At 37.6% G+C, this 27,018-nt stretch overlaps 1 long non-coding RNA gene across 1 annotated transcript; it reads right to left on the reverse strand.

Annotated features, from left to right (window-relative positions):
• Positions 1-1,066: 1,066 nt before the first annotated feature.
• On the reverse strand, positions 1,067-27,011 carry LOC308551534. The gene is made up of 7 exons (XR_013998048.1): positions 26,838-27,011; positions 22,194-22,283; positions 15,459-15,538; positions 12,036-12,090; positions 5,463-5,677; positions 4,261-4,409; positions 1,067-3,775 (listed from the first exon to the last, which is right to left on the reverse strand). It is a non-coding gene; the product is annotated as an uncharacterized lncRNA (long non-coding RNA).
• Between the last annotated feature and the right edge of the window lie 7 nt (positions 27,012-27,018).

Raw genomic sequence — 27,018 nt, forward strand, 5'->3', positions numbered from 1 at the left:
TCATACACATACAACTCTTTTGACCTTCCCTGGGATTTTTTTTGTGTGTGTGATGTTTTCTAATTTTTATTTTATTTTTTAAATTTTTATTTATTTTTAAATTCTAGTTGACATACAATATTTTAAAAATCATTTTAAAAATATTTTTTATTGATTTCTGAGAGAAGGGAGAGGGAGAGATAGAAACATCTATGATGAGAGAGTCACTGATTGGCTGCCTCCTTCATGCCTCCTACTGGGGATGGAGCCCACAACCCCAGCATGTGCCCTGACCGGGAATCGAGCGGTGATCTCCTGATTCATGGGTCAACTCTCAAACACTGATCCATGCAGGCTGGACGACATACAATATTATATTAGTTTCAGGTATACAACATACTGATTTAACACTTATATACCTTGTAGAGTCTAATATATACATATACTATAAGTATATATATATACTATATACATGCTATGATAATTCTAGTAATCATCTGCCACTGTAAAACATTTTTATGATATTATTGACTATATTCCCTATGCTGTACATTATATCCCCATGATTTATTTTATAACTGGAAGTTTATACCTCTTAATTCACCTTTTTCACCCATCTCCCCTCCCCTTTGGCATCATTAGTTTGTTCTCTGTTTCTATGAGTCTATTTCTGTTTTGTTTTGTTTTTAGGTTCCACATGTAAGTAAAATCACATTTGTGTGCCCTGGAATTTCACCTCTAGTTATAAAGATATTTAATAGAGAGAAGCTAAATCATTGTCCTGGATTAACTTAAATGCTGCTGTACATCTATAAAAGGCAATCCACAGGAGATGAAAGTCTGAAGCTACACCACAAATCTCTAGCTAGAGGGAGAGGGGAACTGGCACTGATGGAACAGCTACAATCCATCAGGAACAATGTTGAATACTTTATGATTCTCACAACAGCTCTCTAAGGTTAGTTTGTCAACCCCTTGAAGAGGATACTGGAGCTCAGAGAAGTTAGGTATCTGAGCCAAGGTCACACAGCTCAGTAAATGGACAAGTGAGGACTTTAAGTGTGACTTTAAGTGCTCTTCCCATGTCCTCTTTCCAGAGAGGTGGAGTAGCAGGGCAGTTAAAGGATGGGCTCAAAACTACATACCAATCTCATTAGTAAAAACACTCCCAGAATGTTTTCTACCTTCACCCCTGGAGCCATGGTTAAGCCACCTTGGCTTACACTACCTACCTTGCTTACCTCCAAAATCTCACTCGTGAGTTTCAGGGTTGTTTATCCAATTGTTGATGGACACTTGAAATTCAACACAGTATCTTTCTCTCCTAACGCATTACTCCTCTTGTGTGCCCTATCCTGTAGAAGGTCACAACTATCCATCTACAGGATCAACACAAAAAGAGTAATGTTTTCCAAACTTCTGCAAAACACTGTTCAGTGAGATATGCTAAGTATTCTGAGGGAAAAGAGTTTGGTAGTCAAATCATCTTAAAGTCAGGCTAAACAAAGTTAAATAAGATTTCTCAGGATCTTCACTATGCTAAGTTCACTGCAACTCTCTAAGAAATGGGCATAGCATTATATTAGGTAGGACTGCATTCAGTTGCAGGAACCCAACTCAGTGGGTTAACCAACCGAGACTGATTTTCTTCACATGGCAGGAAGTCAGGAGGTAGACAGTCCAGTACGACTGCAGCTTCTCAGTGAGGTCATTGTGACTTGTGTGGTTTCCTCTCACGGTCACAAGATGCCTGCTCCACCTCCAGGACTTGTGTCCCCATGCCAGGCAAGAGAAATGGAGAGCGGGAAAGATGATATATGCCAGCTGAGTCTTATAAAGCTTTTTCCAGCCGCCCCATCCACTGCTGGCATCTAATTGTCCAGAACTGGGTTATGCGGCCTCTCCAGACCAGGAAGACGTCTGAGGAGGTGATTATTTTAACTGGGCACATTGCTACCCTTTCACAATCAGGATTCTGTCATAAAGAAAAGCAGGTGAATGTCAAGTAGACAGTTAACTGCATATTTCATCAAAAGTCAGCAATCTCACCAATGTATCTGGCCCAAGCACCTATTAGCATATCCGCTGCTTCTGGTCATGGGCGGGCGAGTGGAAGTCACTCCGTCTGGCTTGGCACCCAGACCTTCCATGACGTGACAGTTCCTGCCGCGGGCTCGCTAGCTCCACCCACAGGCTCTGAGGCCTACAGTCTCTGAAGTGGACTCCGCTTCACGCCTCTTGCTTCTGCGCTCTCCCTTGCCTCCTCACTGCTCCTCCTGGCTAACTCGGCCAGGGCCTGGGAAGTCCAGTTCACACAACTGCTTCGAGCCTTTCTTATGCTCTCTTCCACCATCAGGGTTAGCTCCCCTCTACCCTCCCATGAATCACTTCATTGTCCTCAATTATAGTGGCTTTTTTCCCTTATATATTGGGGGGGGGGGGGAGGAAATAAAATTTTATATATGCTTTAATTACAGCTATGAGAAACATACACTTGAAAATGCATGGACTATATCAAAATATTAAAGATAATTGTTTTTCTGCCTACTAAACTTTCAGCAATACTATATAATTATTATGATCACATTTTTATTTTTAAAATATAACAGCTTAGGGCAGGACACGATAAAGCAGTACCCGAAGTAGGTGACAGCGACAGGTGGAACACTGTGGGCTCAGGAGGACGTGGACTGAGCTGGGCCCTAGCAGTTGGATCGGTGTGGATGGATGTGGTGGCCAGTGGGGGTGGGCCTTGCTGGTAGTGGTCACATAAGTGCTCACCTGTGAATATACAGAGTGCCTCTGGGAGAGTGAATTTATGGTATCAATGGGAAATGGAGAGTAATAAGTAGGTTAGGAATAAAAAGTAGATATGGGCAAGCCCAGCTATTTGTGTTGGGCAATTACATGATTACAGCCATCAGTATCTAGAAATAGCATAAGACAGATTAGAAAAGAGAGGGCCTAGAAGGAGGGTTAAGAGCTACTTTAGAAGAAGATCTGGGTCTAAACCAAGGGTGATAATAGAAAAATGGAAACAGAGAGAGGGAGTGAAGAAAAAACAAAATACAAGGAATTGACAAGACTTTGTAATTGATCATGGGAACTGACAGAAGATAGGAAGAAGTTAAGAATGACTTGGTAGCTCTGAATTTGGTTACTTGAAAAAAATAATAGTTTCTTTCTTAAGGAATAGGAACATCAGGAAATTTAGTTGGTTTGGGAGGTGGGTTGATAGGAGATGGCCAATTCCATTTTGAACAGGTTGGTCTACAGAGATTGGGAGGCCAGTCATGTCTAACAGACAATTAACCTGGGTTTAGAGCTTAGCAGAGAAGTCATGTCTCCAGACACAGGTTTAGGAGAATCATTTACATAAAGGTACAGTTGAAACAATAATCAGAAATGAAATCTCCAAGACAAGTGAGCTATTTTAAGAATATTTACCATCAATATTATAACTTTACCTAATTTGTAATTATCATGATAAAACATTGTCATTCGGAGGAAAAGACTTTGGAAGTTATTTAAGCTAACATCCCTTTTTTTTTTTTAATATGTCTTTATTGATTTCTAAGAGAGGAAGGGAGAGGGAGGGAGAGATAGAAACATCAATGATGAGAGAGTCATTGATCAGCTGCCTCCTGCAAGCCCCCCACTGGGGATCAAGCCTGCAGCCCCGGCATGGGCCCTGACCGGAAGTCGAACCTCCATCAATGTTCAACCGCTGAGCCTCATGGGCTGGGCCCTATAGGAAGTTTGCTTTGTGGAATCATCATAGTCTCTGGTTTCCCACCTACCCAACAGGGGAAGAGAAGGAGGTACAGATTACTATTTCTTATTCTGAAATAAAAAACACACAAACCTACAGACTTGAGGTAATAAGTAGCTAACGCCAGTAGCTTTGAATTTTCTCAGTCTCACTGGTGTGGTCCTGGATATGACACTTTTAAATACACAAAGAGAGTCAAATACACTTACGGTTTCCTAGTATGGCCCCCTCCCCCTTTTTGCTGTATAAAAGGATATTTAATTGTCCCTTTATAGACTAAAAATATTCTGCATTCAATAAACAAATATCTTGAATATGTATATAATTCAAATGGCAAGTAAATAGAGTCCTATATATAGAAATAAAAACTCCTCTAAGTAAATCTGAATGAACTGTCCTAATGTGCTTACTCTTGATAAGATTTCCCCCCCACTATAATCAATAGTTATAGCTGGTGTTTATTGAAGACTTAATGTATGGCAGGGCCTGGTACTACACCCAGTACGTACGTTATCACCGTCAGTCCTCACAGTCACTGTAGGAAGAGACCTTCAATCATCATCCTCACTTTGCAAATGAGAACTGAGACACGGCTGAGCTGAGATTGTAACCCAAGTTGCTGGTATCCATGAGCAAAACCACTGTGTCCATTATGGGTCTTCGAGAAATATAGAAATATAAAAAGGGCAAACCCATTATCCCAAGAAACTGTTTTCATTTTGGTATATTTCTTTCTGATCTTATTTCTATCCATACATTTTTTTCACTCATTAAGTTCTAAGGAATTCTCCCAAATATCAATTTTCATGGCCATTAACAGTTCCAGTGAGTGCCACACTTACTTGGACACTTAGGCTATTTTCAGATTTTTGCTATTATAAATATGACTTCTATAGCTCTCTATGTGAAATATTTTCTTAATCTGGGATCCATTAAAATGGAAATGCCAGGTCAATGGAAGGGTAGATTTAAGGTCACACTGCCAAATTTCTTTTCCAAAAGGGTTGTATCAATTTGTACAACTACCACTAATATATGGTTCCTATTTCACTTTACTCATACCAGCACTGGATAGTATACTTTAGACATATAAATGTCTTCATTCAGTATGTGAACAGCGATATTTTTTATCTGCATTTCTTTTTTGGATTATATGTAAAATTGAATTTTTCACTAGTTTCCTAAGGTGAAAGCTTCGGTTATTGATCTTTCTTCTTTTCTAACATACGCATTTAATGCTATAAATTTCCCTCTAAGCAAATTAATTTTGTTGTGTCCCACAAATGTTTTTAAGTTGTACTTTTATTTTTCTTAATTAAAAATATTTTTAAATTTCTCTTGAGATTTCTTCTTTGGTACATGGGTTATTCAGATGTGTGTTATTTCCAGATATTTGGGGAAATAACAGCTATCTTTCTGTTACATTCATTGTGGTCTGAGAGAATATCTCTTATAGTTCCTATTCTTTCAAACTTGTTGTTTTATGGCCCAGAATATGGCCTGCCTTGGTGTCTATTTCATATGAATTTTAGAAGAACGTGAATTCCTCTGTTGTTGGATGGAGTAGTCTGTCAATGTCAACTCAATTGAATTGAATGATCTGTCCAAGTCAGCTATATCCTTATTGTTTTCACCCCTTTCAAACTATACTCACTTTTAGTAACTAGTGAAAAGACAACAAACAGAAGAGTATATAAAAACTAAATAATACCTAAAGCTTATATTGTAGGGAGCAGACTTCCATGCATGCTTTCCATGAAGTTTTCAGTTTTTATCTAGCACCTCTTTCTAACAATGAGGAGGACTGTATGAGAGGAAAAGCTGGGTGAGAAGGTGAGCCAGAAACACGGGAGAAAATGTTGAAGGGAAACGCCAATCACATCACCAGTCTGAGGTTTTTCCATATTCTAAATGATGCTTTCACGCCTATTAAAAAGAAAAGAAAAAGAAAAAAAAGCTTATTGAACAGGGATTTAATCTTTATCTTTCTTGAGAATTCATAATTTTTAATGAAAAGATAATATAACTGTTGCCCCGGCCAGGTGGCTCAGTTGGTTGGAGCATCATCCTGTCCACCAAAAAGGTTGCGGGTTCGATTCCCAGTCAGAGCACATACCTGGGTTGCCTGTTCTTTCCCCAGTTGGGTGGGAGGCAACCGATTGATGTTTCTCTCCCACATCTCTCTTTATCTCAAGTCAACAAATATATCCTCGGGTGATGGTTTAAAAAAATAATATAACTCTTAAAAAGAGCGCCTATATTCTTGTGTTTTGAACTGACCCTGTTTCCACTGTAAAATACCACAAACACACAGTTATAGAGTTGGAAAGGTAACTGTAGTACAGAAAGTTTAGCTGATTACATAGAATTACAGTTTTAAGAGCTGCTTCAAAGCAATCAGACTATTTGGAAAACCTTTTCCATAACAAATGTGTTCTTCCTTTAAAATGTAAACACTGAGTCAATCTTAGAAGCAAATATTGACTGCATACTTATATCAAGTCAGCTGTTGTATTTTAGTTATAACAATGCAAAAACGTGAAGCGCAGGTTTACTTTTTAACTCCAGCCCTGTTCAAAGATCACTTATTGGCCTCTGAAGGAACAGGTGGCATGTCTGTTATAGTTTAACAAGTGGCCTTTGGGTGAGGTATAGTCATTCTAATACCTTTGGATGCTTTGGATGCTCTCATGTGTGGCAGGGTGCACTTGTTAAAGCATTCTCCTCTCTAGATCCGGAAACCTGGAGTCTGAATCTTAGGTGCTGGGCAGGTATTCCAGACTTCCCTTCTGAGTCATAGATGAAAAATGCCATCTTGAGACAGCAATTCCTTTGCCAAGAAATCACATTCTTAATTTCCCAACATTGACACAAATATTCCAGGTCTTGGTAAATAAGATAGCTTTTCTAATTGCAGTATATGTCTGAGTATTCATCCTTTGATAACAGAATTTACTGGGATAACTTTTTCTATCAGAGGTATTGTTAATTATATTAGGCTCCCCAAAGAATTCCAGATTCACCTCAAATACCAGCAGCTCAATTCTATTCCACTACTCACATCCGCTGGGCTGGGTTGAATTGGAACTGTATTACATTTATCATTGACACTAGGAGTATTTACATCTTTAAGGAATTGAGTTTACATTTTTATGAACATAGTATAACTCTCCATGTATTTAGGTGCTCTTTAAGGCATTTTAATCATTTTATTTTTTTTTTCATAAAAATCTTGCCAATCTTTTATTAGACTTATTCCTAGACACTATTTTTGGTTGTTTTTATAAATGCTATATTTAATAAATGCTATATAAATGCTATAAATGCTATATAAATGATATATTGGAATGTAATTGATTTTTCTGTATAGTGATATTATATTTAGCAACCTTACTAAATTATTAGTTTAAATAATTTGTAGTCTTGAATTTTTCTGCATAAACAACCACATCATATGCATATATATAGTTTGTTTCCTTTCTAATTCTTGTAACTTTTATTTATTTTTCTCTGCCAATTACCCCAGCTAGAACATTTAGTACAGTTTGAATGGCCACAGTGTTGGAAGATTGGTGATTTATCTTGTGATGTAAAGAAAGTGTTTCAAGAGATTTTTTTTACCCAGCACCTTTTTGTACTATCTGAGCAATCTGAACTATTGTTAGACCCATATTCTATCTTTAATAATTTCCCATTGCTTTACCTTTTCTACTAGTTGAATTGCTCTTTAAACACTTTCTATGTTTTACATTCACTTTTTTCATTTCCAATGGTGTATTTTTGTGAAATTAAATATTGATTGTGAAATCAATTCCCTACTGAGAAATTGTGTTTCTCTTTTCATTCAGGTTTTTTCTTAATACTCATGGCTTCCAGAAAAAACTTAATTAAAAAAAATAAAATTATTTTCAAAAGCAATAAGATGACTATGGGTTGACCTAACACTTCAGTGAATTATTCTTTATTTTTTCTTCAATATTTCCAGTACATCCAAATATGCAAGCTGGTTTTTTTGCACAGTGATGCACCATTCACATCACTGTGTTTGTGAGTGCCATGCACTAGAATTGTGCAGTGTACAGTTTGCATGCCTATGTATTTCACTTTTTCTGTCTCATTAGGACTGTGGGGTCTCTCTCAAGCAAGTGGTGATAAACCTCAAGTATCTGACTCCAAAAATAACCCTAATTGTGTTTTGAAAGGACTCTTTGGCTACAAGCAGAAAAATAGCATATGAAGACCAGTTACTGTAATATTGCTTTAGTAGGGTAATCATCTTCTACACCAAATCAGTATCTATTCAATGTTCTTTACTTTAGTATTATGTAATTAAGTAAATTGTCACTTCTGCTTATATAAACACAATTAGTATGAGGTTAAAAAAATGGGTAGAGTTGGGAGGAATTATTGGGGAAAGAATCAATATAAAACTAATACAGTTACAAATCTCATTAGTAGTAATAATAATATTTGTGATGAGATCATGATAATAGTAAGGTGATCATGATAATAAATTCTAGTTGTTTGACTTAGTTACAAATTTAAGCTGCATTGTGGCTTAGTTTCTGCCATAAGAAAATTATTTGAGACAGAGAGAGAGAATTACATGGCATAGCTACTACTTTCTCACTAAGAAAAATCAATGTTGCCCGGCTGGTGTGGCTCAGAGGTTCGGCATCAACCTATGATCTAGGCAATCGTGGTTTGATTCCTGGTCCGGGCACATGCCTGGGTTGAGGGCGCAATCCCCAGTGGGGGACATGCAGGAAGCAGCCAATCAATTACTCTCATCATTGATGTTTCTATGTCTCTCTCTCCTTCTCCTTCCTCTCTCTGAAATCAATAAAAACATATTTTTTAAAATCTGTCTTTTAAAAAAGAAAAGTCAGTATTAATGATGAATGCCAAACGTATAGTGACACCAGATTTCAACTGTAACTTTTGGACTCTCATCTCATTCATCTTTGTAGCTGCACATCTAGAGCACTGACAACTTATAAAGCATATTAGGTTTGCTGCTACTATGGGGTGGCCAGGGACTGCAACCGTGATTAATTCATCTTTATGTCACCAGTGCGGAGCACAGAGTAAGTTCTCTGAATATATTGTTGGAAATGGAGGGGGTGTTTGCAGCCGCCACCACACCTCCTCTAGCTCGTGAAGCTCCAACCGAAGGAGACGGAGAGTAAGGAAGGAGGCCTCTCTGTACCATGGCACAGACAAGCTGCCTGCCTGCAAATAGGCCCGTGGTAAAGCACTCAGGAAGCAACTCACTACCAAAGCCACTTGCAAGAGTGTGCCCTCTACTGGATGGGTGAAGAAGCTTCATCGTTAGAGGCCTGGTGGGGTGGCCCTCCATGAAATTGGACTTTATCACAAGTTCACTGAACTTCTGATTTGCTAACTTCCCTTCTAGCGCCTGGTGTGAGAAATTGCTCAGGACTTCAAAAGAGATCTGCACGTGCAGCTGTTGGTGCTCTGCAGGAGGCACGTGAGGCCCATCAGGTTGGCCTTTTTGAAGATACCAACCTGTGTGCTATCCATGCCAAATGTGTAACAATTATGCCAAAAGACACCCAGCTATCAGGCAGCATACGTAGAGAATGTGCTTGTGAATACACTATGATGGAAAACATTTCATTCTTAAAAAAAATAATTCTCTTCCTGTTATTGGTAGTTCTGAACATTAGATCCCCCCCCCATGGGGTCAAAAGGTACCTAAGTATATGATTGCAACTGGAAAACAGGAGCCAGAAATCAGGTGTTGGCAGTTTTTTTCATTTTTATTTGTGTGTGAATTTTCGATATCATGTAGGGACATAAAGCATCAGGCAAGTCAAAATGTTTCCATGCACAAGTTTCAGCAGTTCAACTTTATAACAATTATAAATAAACCTGTTAAATTTTTCTGGGGGGAAAATGGAGGAAGAATTATCCATTAGATAGCTATGTGACCTAGTTTAAAAATACCCCAATTCATCAACGTCACATGTGGTCAAAGAAAATCTGTTTCTGAGTTGTTTTTGTGGGTGTGGTCCACAGGCAGCACTGGTGACACACCAGGAAATTTGGCAAACAGACCGAGAACAAGTGCTGCAAAGGGATCTCACTGTAACAGTTTGGGTGGGTCCGGTAGGCCAGTTCTCCCACAAGCTCATTTATTCTAGAAGGTTCTCATATGACTAAGAAGAAGCTGACAGAAATCAGATTTCATCTTTAAACAAATAGAAAACATCAAATATGTAATGGAAAATGTTGAAAGAGAATAGGGGGAAACATTTTTAGGTACTTAATTACAACCCTCTCCCTCTTTCATCCCCTTTCACACAGCTCTCTCCTCCCCTGGCCCTCCCCCTCTCCTCCCCCAACCCCACAGGGCAGGGGTGTTTCCCTATAATCCACTCAGGGGCACTGTCTTTGGAGGTTAAGTATCTTGCCCGAAGTCACCTGAGAAGAGTGGAGCCAGGATCTGAAAAATTGGACTGCAGAGCTCCTGGCCATTACCAGTCTACTGAACTAGATTATGCAGTAGTTCCATGGCAGGTAGAGAGCAAAATGCCTTAAAGTTTCCACCCCCCATTCTGTCATTAAGCAGCAATTATCTTTCAACTCACTCAAAGATTCTAACCTTCCTTACCATAAAAAGCCACCTAAAAGTTTCTAAATTATACACCCATATAAAACAAGGAAACACCAAAGATCCATAAATCTCCAGGGATGAAGAATAGAGGTGAGAAAGAACACCGTGAGCATTACCTCCCAATTAACCTCATTCATAAAATGAGAGTAATAATAATGTGTATCTTAAGTTTCGATAGAATTAAATAAGTTAAAGCATTTAGAATAATGCTTGGCATATAAGCACTTAATAAAACTGAAGTATTTATCTTTTTTCTATCAGATGCAGTGGAATTTTTCTTTTGCTAATTAGCTTAAAGAAAATTTTAATATCATGATGTGTCTTCAGGTTCTGTAGCCCAAGAATGTGATTTCTGGAATGTACTCATATTTTCAAAAATTCTATACAACTTATTTGAATATTTCCTGTTTAATTAAATATAACATATAACTTACACTTTTAACTAGACATTCACATTTTAACAAAAGCAAATTAAAAGACTGTTAATCATCCAGCAAAGGCAGAATGGTGAAATGGTTAAGAGCTCAGATTCTGGCATTCTAACTCTAGTTTAGAATCCCAGATCCTTTACTGACTAGCAAAGTGATTTTGGGCAAATTACCTACTCTCTGTGTGCCTCAGTTTCCTCATCCATAAATTAGGATACTAATAGTAGCTACTTCATAGATTTGTTATGAGGATTAAATTAGTCATTACATATAAAGCTCTAGGAATAGTGTCTTGCACACACTATGCACTTATGTGAGTTATTTTTCCATATAGTTGAAAAGATATATTTTGCCATTGATTTTTAAAAAGTTTATTAGTAAAGCATTCATAAGGAAACATTCAAATTTACCCACTCTAAATGCCTAAAATATATGTAATTATAAGGTTGAAATTCAAGCCTAACTATCTGCCTAATTTTAGTACATTCTAATTATTGGTTTAATTCTATTTTAATCCTCAGATACTTAGTTGCCTTTTATTATCTCAGCCTGTTACTTTTTCCAAAAACCATGCATAGGTTTAAATTACAATGTTTATATCATTTTATAGCAAATTCCCTGACAACGAAAACTGTTAGAATATAGTAAATGTGATAAATACTTAGAATACTTTATCTTTTTATACAGACATTGCTAAGCATCCTAAGTCTTAGGGCTCAAAGATTAAATAAAACACATGTACATATTTTTCATCTTTATGCTTAACTACCATTTATAAAGTATTGAAATTAACAACAGGCTCACATCAAGCGGACATTTTAATGCTGCTTAATTTTTCCACTTCCTGTGTGAAATAGCTAAGAGATACTGCGATTTAAAGAATAATGACTAACCCCCTTTTTTATTTCCTGGTTAATTTTCTTCTAAAGGAAAGTATTGGATTTTTGACATCATTCAGACATTCTCTATATAAAGAAAACCAGGGAATTAGAATTCTTTTACAAACACATCTTCTAGAGGTAAGAGGATTTTTTGTTTTTGTTTTTGGATAAAGGAACAAGTGAATAGAACATAAGTATTTTTATAAGTTTAGAAACGATGGGTCTGTGTAGATTTAGATTTAAAAATTCAATCAAATATTGTCTGTGTCATGTTGACAGAATACTATTTTGTGAATCTTCCATTCCTGATCCAATGTCTGACATCATTCACATACCTGCACACCAGGCAAGTATGAGTGGCATTAGGGCAGCATGACTGTGATCATCCCCCTGCAGGAAATAAGATAAATAAACAATGTTTGCCATTTGGGTCACTCCTTGGAAAATGTCAGAAGCATAATAGAAAAAAAGAACTAACTCTACATAATCATTAAAAATTAACTCATAGAGAAGTCAAAGGGATCGGCTTTCTTATTTATAATTATGGAAAACATTACACTCACATTACTAAGGGTATAGATAAGACTTTATTTAACTATAGCTAAGTCTTCTCAGCAAACTGAACATTTTAATAATATAGAGAGCTTTTTAAAACTCTACTTATTTAAAATCAATTGACTATCCAAAAATGTGTGTCTTCCTCCACTTCCATTTCATGATTCACAAAGAATTATCTTTAGCTCTCTTTTTAAAGCATAGGTTGAAAAGGCACTTTAATTTCTATTTCAAAGTAATTTTAAAACCACATCAATTATTTTTCATGTGCAGCTGTTTTTTATCCACAAATTATTGCTCTAGGCATTTTTACTTTACCGCACATTTCAGAAGAGAAGGAATGAAGGGGAACCAGCTAATCTACAAATATTTCACCAACAGTAGATCAGACCAAAAAAAAAAAAAAGTGAGGGGAGGAGTTATGAACCAAAACTTCTTTAGAAATAAGAACTGCTCATCAATAGTCTAAACATTGAATATATAATCCACTTGACTTGCATTTAATTATTACTGAAGAGCTAAATCCCAATTTAGCCCCCCCCCCCCGTTTATTCATTCAATACATATTTACTTATGTGCTGGAAAACATAAGCATAAGGCTGTTCTCAAGAGGCTTATAATCTAATTGGAAATACAATAATTGCACATAAAACAATGAAAGAATAACATAAAGCAATAAAACTCAGAGAGTAGGATGCCGAGAAAAGGAGGAGGGGGGGAAGGAGAGGAGGGGGGAAGCTATATAAAGATAATAAGATTTGATAACCTAGGGTGCAGTCTCCACAGCCACAAGTGAGGTTTAAAGTGAGTAAGGAGTGTCTGGGAAACACTGGGTAGGCATGTCTTACGGGAGCAGGGCACACAGAGGTAAGTAGAATCACAGAATTCAACACTGGAAGGGAGCGTGTTCATCTTCCTGAACACGCAAAAATCTCTTTTATAACATCTCTGGATGGTAGCTATTTAATATCGACTATTATGTTTCTTGTTTGTTTAGCAAAACACTTATTATGCTCCAGATACTGCTCTAAGGACTTCACAGACATTGACTCAGGTGGTCTTACAACAACCCGATGACAGAGGTATGGGCATCATCCCCACTTCACAGATGACGGAATGAGGCAAGGAGAGGGCAAGTAACTTCCTCAGGTCACAGAGCTGGTGAGTAGCTGATCCAAGACCCTCACACGGTGGCTGCAAAAAGTCCACGCTCTGACCAGGTGGTCACCCTTTCTCAGGATAGAGGGCCTTTCCATCGTTGGCCAGCTCAAAAGATTAGACATGAGATCAAAAAACACTCTAAAATTTTTCTCACATTCCAGCATTATTTGTGGTGTAGATTTGCCTCATAAAAATTCAGGTTTCAAGCGAAAAACACTGTGGAACTCTAAGGCTTTGAGTATAGTGAGTTAAGACAGTTACAAAGTATAGTTATCTGGTACTTGTTTAATATTAAAACCAGCGATGTCTATGAGTTTTAAAAAATTACCTTAAAGTATATAAAGCGAATCTAATCTGGCGAATTTCGTGATACAGTATGTAAAAATCAATGTAGGTGATCTCTTCACTTGTGAAAGTCTTTAAACAGCCTAGCAACTCAGGATATTACACAACATAAAGCATACCGAGTACTAAAGACCGCGGGATCACTTCAGAGGTAGAATTTTCTCTGTGAATTTGGAAAATGTTTATAATGAAGAATTCTTCTTGGTAATCCTTAAAAATCACAATGCTGCTTAAGGAGTGGAGACTGCAAGGACCGAGATAGGCTTCTAATCCCAAAGCCAGACTCACATAATCCTAAAACTGGATTTGCTCACTCATTCAGTCAGTCAGGATTGACTGAGTCCTCTCTATGGCCAGGCATTGTTTCAGGCACTGGGGATTCCGTAGGTTATAAAAGACAGGTTCCTGCTCCAAGGACACTGAACATTCTTTGGGGGTTGAGGGGTGCAGGTGGGATTAAATCAGGAGTTTACATATTTTCTGTTTTGCCAAAATTATACTGTGTTTGATTCTTATCTGCCCCCAATTACTTCTATTTCATGACAGAGAAGGAGAAAAGACTGCAAGACCTTGAATAATAAAAGGATATAGTAACTTGAGCTATGAAGTCTATCTTTTCCAGAAGCATAAGGAAGTAGAGCCAGCTTTCAGGAACCCCCTGGGCCTAATGCTAATTCCCAGCAGTCCTCACTGAACTTCTCCCCAAGCTGAGAAATTCTATACTTTAAAAACAAAAAAGGGCTAATAATTTTAAGTGTCAAGAATTAAGGTAAAATAAACACTTAAATTCAGCATGTGGTATTAGCATATAAAAACAAAATATTTTATTACAGAACCATAAATTGACATATGATCAAATGTTATTGTAAGGTCTTGGCTACAGAACTGGAAATATGGGTCTATTGATTAAGCCTGCCATGACTCATGTAGGACGATTTTTCTCCAGGAAAAAGTTGGTCATTCAATTAAGCACTTATAAAAACAGTTTTTTATAAAAAGAAGTCAGATGTTTCAAAGTTCTCACGAGGTCAAAGAGAAATAGTTAAATCAATAACTGAAAATTTAAAGATTTTGTTGGATAAATGGTTACATATTTTGTTGTGAAATGTAAAATTTTCTCCATAGAGTTAAAATGTTTATACTGATCACTTTAAGAAAACATCCTAGGGACATTACCAATTACAAAGAGGGATCAGTACTCAGGCTCTTTGCTTTAGGGAAACAGAACTCTGAATTTTTCTTTAATTGTCCCAATAAAACAGCTACATGGAGCCCTTTAAATCTCTGATAAAGTCCATATATTCTTCTATATTTATTTGAAAGGGTTGTGGAAGTTTTTGGTGGTCAAATAATTAGAACCCAAGACAGACTCTGTCCTCTTACAGCAGGTTCCTTTTTTCACATGTAATTTCACGATGGGTTCCACAACCAGCTAGGCTTATGCGTGGTCACCTCACCAGATCAGGACCCTAAGTACTCATGGCTTACTCTACTTCAGTCTAGCACCTACAGTAGAGTTGCACAGTAGGAGAAAAATGAACTCTGGCACCATCTGATACCAGGTTCTCATGGCATTAACACCATCTCTATTGAGCAAAACCACAACTTTTAAAACTGACCCACCTATTGTAACTATGGCCTAAGTAGCTTAAATAAAAGGGTTGTCATGATAAAGAATTCTGTCTGTCATTCCCCACCTGATTTTGGTAGATTAATAATGTGACTATCAGAACCGAGAGTCCCTGGAAAAAGGAGTCCTTTTGAAGAAGGAAATAATCTGGAACAAAGAAGATAAAGAGGTTTTAGGCTTATTTGATTTCACGTATTTTTACACTATGCAGCAAAATTCCATTAACTTGTATTCATAAAGTCAACTAATATCACCTAGTTTGGGCTAAAGATTAGTTTTCAAATATTCATGATACAAGAAAATCAATAATAAAAATTTAAAAGTTCTTCTCAGTTAGGATGTGTAAAATGAAGACAGTCGGACAAATAGGCACAAGAAAATATTTTTAATTCCTGGGGTTTAGTTTGTTCCCCAGGGGAGAACAAGCTACCAAATAAATATTTTAGCAAAGAAATATGTTAAATATTTTTTTTCTTAAATATTCTGATAGAAAAAACACATAAATACTTTGTTATCTATAAGCCATATATTTCCAATGTAGATATTGCCCACGTCTGGTTACTACCTGAATTTTCAGGGTTAGTTTCCATATCATTCATTCACATGATTAAATTGCTTAGCCCAAATCCTGTGCAGGCCTCAGCCACACATTCTGGTTATTGCCAGAGTGAAAGCAGAGTTTGAGAAGCCTGGGAAAAGCCCCTGAGCAGGCGTTTTGCCTATCTCTGGCAGGAGATCCCAGTCTGGGGTCTGCTTTAAGGTCTGCAAATCTGCAGAAACTGCATGAAACTATTGTTATGTATTTATGTGAAAGTGTTTAGAAAGTCCATGGTTTTCAATGGTTATCAAAGGTGCTTATCCCCCTAAAAGGGTAACAGTTATTGATCGGAATCCTTGTTTATGGAAGACCCAGCCCGCCAATAAACCGTGATACAACTTTGGGTTAAAGAATCTGAAACATGCCCCCTCCCCGTTGACCACAAATTGAGGTTTGAGATTTGACTCACAACCTTTCCCTGGCAAACCCTTCAAATACCTAGCTGCCACTGAAAGAAAAACCGTTCCAAATGTAATTTTATACATTTTGGTGATATTAAACATTTCTTTTGTTAGTCTCTTCATTCAGCTAACAATATTTTTGCATCCCTATTACATGCAGTAGATGTAGTGGATAAAACGATGAACCAAAACAGGCACGTCCCTCCCCTTCCAGGGACATATAGCAGAGAGCACTCTCATTTTTCCTCATTCTCTGTATCAACTGGAGGAAAAAAGTATAAAACATGCTCAACTTCATCTAATTTCAACTAGAAAGCTCCCACACGAAACTAAATGCAGGTAGTAAAGTGACATCTAGTGTTGGTTAAGTGGCAGTGAAACGTGTCCTTGGAAATAATATTAAACTTGGCCTGACCAACTCTTAAAAGCAGTTTTGCTTTGTTATTTTAATATTTTAGAGTAATTTTCAAATAATCTGAATTTTAATGTTAATAACATTGTTCTTACTTCTTTAAAAAATAAAATACTCAAAGCATAGAGAGAAGTACAGAGAACAAAGTAACACTCATGTATCTATCGCCCAGTTTTGGCAAATCTTAACGTTTTCTGTGTTTGCTTTAGGAAGTTTAAAAGTAAAATCCATCAGGCACATTTGCTGCCCTGTGGACTCCTGCCTGATTTCTTTTCCATCTTTTTTTCCTCAGAAGTAACCATCTGGTTTATTATTCCTGTGACTGATTTTATATTTTCATTACCTATTTGTGTACCTATAAAATTTAAAACATTGCATTTTTTTTACTCTTGATACAGATTCCATACTGTATAAACCCCTTTGCAAATTGCTTTTTCTAGTTCAATATATGGTTTTCAGATTTATTCATATTGGTCATTAGCGCTCATTTATTTTAACTGCTGTGTGACAGTAATCCACTGACTGAATTATATAATTTATTTATTTTATAGCAGATGGACATTTGGGTGTTTTTCCAGTTTCTTGTTCTTGTAAACCATGGTACATTGAACTCTTGCCTGTGACCCCTGTGCACACGTTTGGGATGAGCTTCTTTAAAAATGTTACCACTCAAGTTTCTTCTGTGAATTGCTGGCATTTTCCTTATTGAACTGTAGTTAACATATTCTTGGTACAAGCACTTTGTAGGTTTGATGCACTGAGAAAAATGTTCCCCAGTTTATAACCTGACTCTTCAGTGTGTTCATGGGGGGGCCTTTTCATCATAATGCAATCAACTTTATCAATCTTTCCCTTCTCACCACTTATTTAAGAAATCATTCCTTAAGCTTTTCTCCTTTACTTTCTTCTAAGTTGTTTAAAGCTTTGATTTCCATATTTAGGCTTCTATGTTGCTAACTTTGTGTTGTGTGAGGCAGGGAATGTTTCATTTTTTCCTCTGGTTAATAACTGCCCTGGTATTATTCATTGAAGAGTCTATCCCTTCCTGCTTGTTTACTTTAGTCTTATCACCACGGTCGCTCAAGAAATTGGTTGTAAAATCTCTTGTATAGCACCTCGAGTTTTCCTCAGCAGAGTTAACTGTGTCTATTGACCTCCACCTGTGGGCTTATCCTGACTCACAGAGACTGGTTTGCATCTGCCTGAGAAATACTGCCGATCTCAGGGCCATGCTTCCTGATGTTCCCAGACTCTGTGTCTGTGTTCTGACCACTCACTAGTTTTCTCTTGGGGTATTCTGGACTCTGAATTGGGGTGACCAACCATCCCAGTTTGCCCAGTACAGGACTTTAAGGGCTAAAACTGGCAAATTGGGATGGGATGGTTGGTCTCTTTGGTTCTTATTTCCAGTTTCAGCTTCTCATGTTGACCTCAAGACTCTTTAGTTTGGTGTCATCTCTGTGCTCAGCAATCATCTTTACATTGAACTTCTATTTGTTGAGCACCTACTATATGTCATAGGCTGTGTGAAGCACTTTCACACATAGTAGCTCATTGAAAAGCTCTGTATGCCTTTCTTTTACACATGAGGGAAACTGTATTTAATTGGCAAGGATCAAAGAATGACACAAAAGCCTCTTGACTGAAAATATTTTATTCCTACTAAATTTGCTACCTTCCTAGTCTGAGGAAAACACAGCTGTAAATTGCACAGGAGACGTCTACACCTGCACTAACTGAACTTCTGGGTGGAACCCCATTATGCCTGGCCTCTCACTATCCATTAATCTTTGGTCTAATATGATTCCTGGCACATCTGACAGTACATGAAATCAACTTCATATGCTATAAAGCACAAGTCACAGTTCTATTTGTTAAGCAACAGCACATATATCTCAAATGCTTCATTAGGATAAAAACTAAGAAGAAAGATAAACATGAATATTATTGCATGGTATATCACACTGCCACATCCAATTTTACATTTCTAATCAAAATGTCACTACAGGGATGTGGGATCTTTTCATTTTAATGCATCTACTGTATAAATCTTTCCCTTTTTCTAGTTTACTTAAAAAATCTTTTATTAAGTTTTTCTCCTTTATTTTCTCCAAATCCAAAATGTTATTTATATATTACTAATACAAAATAGAATTTGTATAATATTAATTTCCCAAATATTAACAGAACAGGTGGGGGAGAAAATGGTGCAATTCGTTTGGGAAACAAATTTCTTTATTATAGAACTTCTCAGTCTTTATTTCACTAATTTGCATTGTGACTTCCTTACACAGAGATAGTGTCGCATTTTCCAAATGATTTGACCATGAAATCTTTTTGTTTCATAACTTCTCACGTGCTTTGGAATATACATAGAGGAGTGCCATTTTATCTGTCATAGAACAATAGCACAGTACCCTCCAGAGGGCAGCAGATCCCCTTGGCACACAGCCAATCAGGCATTCATTGAACAGAAAAACAAGGGTCCTGGAACACGTTCTGTCATTATTCCGGCCATGGATGTAAAATTTTTAGTTACTGTGGCAGAGACAAGCATTGAGATTTAGCTTAAGGTTGATATTAAAGTAAATGTGTGGCACTGAGATTCAAAAATAAACCAACTGGCCTGGCCAGCATGGCTCAGAGGTTGAGTATCACCCTAGGATCCAGAAGATCAAGGTTCAATTCCAGGTCAGGGCACATGCCCGGGCTGTGGGCTCGATCCCCAGTCAGGGCATGCAGGAGGCAGCCTATCAATGACTCTCTCATTATTGATGTTTCTTTTTTTTCTTCTTTTTTTAAATCTTTATTGATTTCAGAGAGAGGAAAGGAGAGGGAGAGAGAGAGATAGAAACATCAATGATGAGAGAGTCATTGATCGAGCCCACAACCCGGGCATGTGCCCTGACCGGGAATCGGACCCCGATCACCTGGATCCCAGGCCGACGCTCAACCGCTGAGCCACGCCCGGCCAGGCTCATCATTGATGTTTCTCTCTCTCTCTCTCTCTCTCTCTCTCCCTCTCCCTTCCTCTCTCTGAAATCAATAAAGACATATTTTTTAAAAATAAAAATAAATAAACCAATTGAGTCTCTGACTGACCAATTACATCACTGAATTGTAAAGTTCAGATCACAGGTCCCATCTTTTCCTTCTTATCTTCCTTTTTACCTTCAACCAAACAACAAATTTCAAAGTTCCATAAGGAATAAAAAAAAAATGGAGTATTGGAATCAGTTTTCTTCCCAAGTTGCGTACTAAGAGATTGGGAAGACATTTAGATAAGCAGCACTTTATCTCATTGACTTTCATACCTGGCTGCAAATCAGAATCACCTGGGAAACTTTTAAACAATAATAACGCCCAGGTTCCGCCTCAAAACAATTAAATTTGAATCTCTGTACTTGGTTTCAGAGATGGCATTAAAAAAAAGTTCCCAGCCCTGCCTGGTGAGGTTAAGTGTTGTCCATGCACCAAAAGGTCACCGGTTCAATTCCTGCTCAGGGCAAGTGCCCAGGTCACAGGCTCCATCCCCAGAAGGGAACATGTTTCTCTACCACATTGATATATATGTTTTCTCTCTCTCTCCTGAAGACAACAGTCTTTGAATTAATAGTCTTTGAAAATAAAATACAGGCTCAGTTCCTCTGAAAGCTGATAGATATTTTAAGCAAAGAATCAGATCTATCGTGCAAAAGGCTTTAGAAATCAAACTAAATGTCTAGCTAGGTCTAATGAAGTATATTTTGAGTGATCCAGGGGGAAGTATTATCATTGCCCCCTTTTTATAGATAAAGTATCTAAAATCAGAGAAATTAAGTAATTTTCCCAGGACTACAAGCAAATAAGAAGCAGACTGGGGTCTGAAAACTAGGCAACTGGCATCAAAGTCTGCATGCTTAACTGCTATAACTGTATTGACTCAGATCTTATAGGGAAAAAAACTCACAGTACAATACAGAAAATGTGTGTATGGACACATTACATATATTACCTATTCTAAATTTTAATGTCTCTATAATTGGGATATTACCAAGAATCAATAGGGTCTACAGTTATAATTAATATATAAACTGATACATAAATGAGATCTGTAATTACAACTGATACAAAATTGGTACATAAAACAATGGTGCATCTTCGAAACACAGTACAATAAATCTCATAGGCACTTGCAATTATTCCTTCTCTTAGGAAGGTGTTTTTAAAATCAGAAATCCTTTTTTTTTTTTAAGAACAGTGATGAAATAAATGCAAATTTCTGCAAATGAAATGTCAGTCATTTATTTAGCCACCAAACACTTATCAAATTTGGTGATCAAAGTAGTAAAGACGTCCAACTCTGCAATCCAGACAGGCCTACGTCAAATTATGGCCAAACCATGTTTAAGCTATGTGCGCCTAAGTGAGATATATAATCTCTCCAAACCTCAGTAAAATGGAGAGATTAATAGTATCTCATAGAGTTATTGTGCAGATTAAATGTAATAATTTATTTAAGGGATAGCACAATGTTGTGTACGTTGATAAATGCCATCAATTATTATCATTATTAATTTAAAAATCTGTTAAACACCTCCACTGAGTCATAGTGCTCTAAGGCTTGGTAATGAGGATCTTAGAACAATTAAATAAAGAAAATGTTTTGCTTTCACAAAGTTTATAACCTAGTAGAAAAGTAACAATTACTGTTACATTTCCTATGTGGTCAGCACCAGGCAAGTCACTTAGAGTATAAAGATGAAATAAGATGCCTTGCCTACCCTTGAGTGATTTATAGTGTAGTAAACTAGTTATCTAATAGTTAAAATCTAATTGTAGAAAGTCTCTTTGAAAGTAGTTTATGTCTTTAACAAGATAATTAAAGCATTTCTATTTGTGGTCTAGTAAAAGATTCAAAGTAAGGAATACAAAAATATTTGTTGAATCAAATTGGACCACATATCTTTTCTTTCTAATTTGCTGTGAGTTGGAAAACCACAATGAGCCTTCTCCCAGACAGAAAAGAAAAACAGTTTCCTTTAAAAATCCTGCTATAGGATCACAGGGAATTTTAAAACCTCAAATATATGGCATCTACCTTCCAATTACATGTTCAAATGTTTCACTCATTGCCAAATATATTATGCTCACATATTAATTAAGTTGTGCATTATCACTATACTATACAGTATCTTTCACCATCAATTATATGCTAAGTTACCAAAAAAAGTCAATTTATCACATAAGGTGAGTTAGGCCCCAAAGATAAATTCTGAGTGATCTTTTACCCAACTCTATAACAACCTTCACCTTTACATAAGAACAAGAGGAAGTGAGATGGTTTAGTGGCTCAGTTTCTTTATATCAGATGAGACATAGAGAAATCATGGTTGTTTTCATAGTTCTTACCTCATAGCAAAAAGTGACTGAGCCAGTACAGGTTTCCTGATTCCACTCTAAGGCCATGATCTACATAATGTTTCTGCCTCAACTTCCATACTTGGAAATAAAGAAAGATATTTTATTAAGTATTTTTTGTGACTACATGAGTAATATATCCATTGATTTCTGAGCATTTGAAAAAAACAGAAAAATATAAAAATAACCCATAATCTTATTGCCAGAGAAAGCTACTATCAACATTTTAACATTTTCTCTCTAGAAAAAGGGAAAGAGAAAGAGCACATATATATACAAATTAGGACTGTGATATAACCAGATATATAGAGGAAGTCAATAAATAGGAGAATACTTATTACTTTATGAAAATAAATTAAAACAAGATATGAATGATTCTTAGGAAAACATAAATTACATTAATTGACTCAGGAGTAAACAGCAGAAAACCTGAATAGATCTATAATTAAGAAAAAACAAAACAAAACAAAACTGAAAACATTTGCAGAAACTTATTTCCACGAGGCAGGTATCAGTACATCCGCATTTTACAGAATGAAGAAACTTGAAAGAATGAATGTCAAGGAATTAGCAGAACTGGGACTTGTCGACAGTTTCCACGATCGCAATAACCATACTCTTAAGTAGCTCTGGACCCCAACAAGAAAAATCTCATACTATGGCAGGGAAGTCATTTAAAAATCAGTAACACAGCACCTATTCTGGACTAGGCACTGTTCTGGGTGCAGGGGATGCGACGGATGAATAAGCACACTATGGTCCCTGTGTTCCAGAAGCTTCTCGTTGAGTCAAGACAGACAAATAATTACACAGACTATACTGCAACACATTAATTGCTACACCAGAGGTAGAAAGAAAGTGTTGTCAGAGCCTGGAGGAAGGAGTGACGCCATGGGAATCTGGAAAGGGCTCATATTGAATGTATCATTTGGGCTGGCTCTGGAAAGGTAGGCAGAGAAGGAGAAGGGATTCCATGCAGAGGGAACAGCATGTGCAAAGGCAAAATGCTATGCATAACCTATGTTGACTTCATTAAATCCTCTCTAAACACAATGCAAATAGACGGTATGCTGCTTTTGACAGAAGACAACAGTTCTTAACATCATCCTTTCCTTTTTCCATCATGACAAAAACTGCTGTTAGTTCACATTGAAATGGTAGGGATATTTGGCAGGAATCTATTGTATTCTTCCTTAATCGGTTGTCAGAGATTCTGCCATGCCATCTGTCTTCTAAACAAGTCATTTTGAAGGCTGTCGGTAAAGAGTTGAGATGGGGATAAGCGACATATTCCCCAGTCAGCAGGGGGCTGAGAATCTGTTCACTCAGAGCCAGCAGGGGGCCGTGGGAAACTCTCTCTCTCGGCAAGCCTATGAAGGACTGCCACTCAAAAGGGGAGGTAGGCTTGCTTGTTAAGAAGCTACAAAAGTCTTCCTCTACTTTAAACTCCCAGAAGCTGTCTGTGTGTCCTCTGCTTATAGACAGACAATGAAATAAAGCACAGCAGACATTCCAATATGAGTGATTTTAATTTTGACCACTCACCAAAGCCTGATTCAGAGACTGACAGATGAACCTGATACTATACAGAAGGCCATGTGTATAGGGAATTAAGTTGACAGTCACATCTCTCAAAAGAATTCACACTCAGTCTGCGGTATAGGAATTTCACTGTCTTACTGAGGCTATGAACTATGTGTGGAATTAAGAATTAAGACGCTTGGTCTAGTCTCCCTGAGGTTCTTACAGCTTGGATTAGAAGAGTTAAAGGAGCAAAGTTTGGACAGAGAGATCCTGGCTTGAAGGATTACTCCTTGTGGGACTTTGAGCAGGTTACCTTGCAACACTAGCTAATAATACCTACTTCAAAAAATTGCTGCTAAAGAGTAAATGAGATCATTTATGTAAAGTACTGGCACATAAGTGCTCAATAAATGGCAGCCATAAGAGTACTGCTGCTGGCTAGCTTACATATTATTATTATTATTATATAGATCAAATAACAGTCTAGACTCTTCCCCAAATAGAATATGCAACTATGGGGAGAAGAAAACTTTTATTGAGTCTAAATAATTGATTAAATGAATTCTATTATGAATAAAAATATTTTCTGCTGATAAATTTTATCTTTTTCACTGACAATAATATATAACCTAACCTGTTATCTATAATCAGACAGAAACAGAACCAGTTTTAGTTTCCCTTCTTAGTTTATCACATTTATAATTGTTCTCTGAGAATCAAGATGCAAGTGTTAACAGCATCGCTGCAAAATCTCATTTTACAGTGTATGGTTTTAAAATAATTATATTTTACTGCCTAGCGTTCTCAACATACATAGGAAACAGAAAGGTTTAATCTATAAGAAACTTATTGTTACCGAAACTGAAAAGTTACTCTGTCCCTTATTTGGAAGATAATAATTAGTATGTATTAATAACAAGTAATAATAAATTATAATTGAATAATTGAAAGCATAGTTACAATGCAAGGGATATTCTTTATTTTAATCTTCATTTTTTCCAGTTATTAATTTAGAATATCAGAAAATAATAGTATGTTAAAGCTAGAAAGGCCCTTAAGATAATCTATTTCAACCCCTTAATTTAGTGCAAAACTAAGGCCTGGAGAGGTACAGGAACTTGACCAAATACCTATGGTACCAAGTGTAATGTTTAAAATGATTTGTTTTCAGAATTGCAACAACTACAAATAACATAGCCAGATAACTACTAAAACCAACTTGATATGAGTAAACCTGACTATGACTTCTGGCCACTCTATGAATGAGTCCACAATGTCCTCTCCTCAACAACCACTCAGCTCTGCTTCTTTTATGGAGTCAGTCATCTCGTATTTGGTCTTTTTTCCTGCTGCCTTTTATTTTTTCCCAGCATTATTGTCTTTTCCAAAGAACCCTGCCTTTCATTACGTGCCTGAAGTAGGACAGCTTCAGTTTTGTCACTTTTTAAAATATAGATTACAGTAATATTTTGTTTCCCTTCACTGAGATAACAGCTAAAAAAAAATAAATCTTCTAAAGTATATATAAAAAATAAGTCTTCGAATACCATATGATTTCACTTATATGTGGAGTCTAATAAACAAAATAAACTAACAAAATAGAAACAGACTCACAGATAGAGGACAGACTCACAGCTGTCAGAGGGGAGGGGGGTTGGGGGGCTGGGTGAAAAAGGTGAAGGGATTAAGCAAAAACAAAACAAACAACAACCAAAAAACCCCTCATAGACACAGACAACAGCAAGGGGATTGCCAGAGGGAAAGGAGGGTGGGGGGAGGTATAAGAGGGTAAAGGGGGGATCAATGGTGATGGAAGACTTGACTTGGGGTGGTGAACAGACAGTACAATATACAGATGATGTATTGTAGAATTGTGCACCTGAAACCTATATCATTTTATTAACCAGTGTCACCCCAATAAACTCAAAGTTTTTAAAAGTCTTCTAAAAAGCCTTATGAGACTTCTAAAGTATATACTGAACTTTTGAAAGTTAGCTTTCTAAGTAGAAAAAGCAGAGTTTTCGGGTTGAAACCCAGCTGTGTGGCCCTGCACAAGTTACTTGGCTCAGCCTGTTTCTCATCTCAAAAAGGGGGCTCTAACTACTAAATTGGTCCGTGTGGTTAAGATTTCCATTATAGCAACTGTGAAGGAGCCTGGCACACAGTAGGAACTTGAAGTCTGTACAAAGGCTAACTATTCATTAAAAGATTCCTGGAACTAAGAGAAAAACCCGCTGAACTTTGGGGTAAATAATTCCAACTGTTTGGCATAACCTGTACCAAAAATTGTCAGTGTTCTCCATCATTTACATGGACAACATTAAAACTATAGTTACCACCAACAGACCTTTTACATGGCCAACCACAGTCCTAACCTCTCCGCATTTATTATTTAATCCTCACGACGCTGTGGATAGTTTTTAAAGCAACGCACAGCTGAGGGAAACAAAGGCCTTAGCAGGTTAAGAAACTGCCGGACCCCATCCCCACGCGATGGACGGAGGCTCCGAATTCAGGCTGCCTCCGAAGCCTCACCCACGTCTCCATAACGCCTCAATAAACGACATTTACACCTAAAGTCCAAATGCATCTCCTTAGGGCTGCAAAACCAAAACCAAAAAACAGTACTACTCCAAGTGCGTATTCTCCCAGGACGGCGTTTAGCATTCCAGGCCTGAGCGAGCGGAGAGTCCGCAGGGGGTGAAAGCAAGTGCGACCCGCCGAGGGTGACCCGGCTGGCGGACACCTCCCCGCGGCCTCAGCGACAGATGCGCGGAAAAAGGCTGCCACGCGGCAGACAGGCGGACAGGGAGCCACCGCACCGTATTCTACCCTCGCCTCGCCCTCATCTGAAATATATTCTGTGCTTGACTTTCTCGGGTGCGTTTCTTGTTCCTTAGTCCAGTCTTGTTTCCCCTACATTTTTATTTATAGTGGGTCGAAATGAGCATTACAGAGTAGAGAACAGGTAGAAAGGGACGGTGGCAGGGAAACCCCCAAATCACAGAATCTGTGGGAAAGCGAGGAAGGAACTGGAGACCCGAACTCGTTCTCCAGGTGTAAAAGGACAAAGGGAACCCCCATTAGCCAAGCCGGCGAGAAATCACGTACGCTCTACAGGGTACTCGGCGTCTCTCAGCCGCACCCTCCACGCGGGGCAGCCGGCCAGACACCCCGCGGGCCTCACTACCTTTGCAGGGCCGCAGGGACCCCCCCAGTCCGGAGGCGGGTGCATCCCACAGGCCCGCGCGCGGCGGGAAAAGGGAACGAGGCGCACACCATCTCTGGTTGC

The sequence above is a fragment of the Miniopterus schreibersii genome (assembly GCF_964146895.1).
Source record: "Miniopterus schreibersii genome assembly, chromosome: 2".
Classification (NCBI taxonomy): Eukaryota; Metazoa; Chordata; class Mammalia; order Chiroptera; family Miniopteridae; genus Miniopterus; species Miniopterus schreibersii.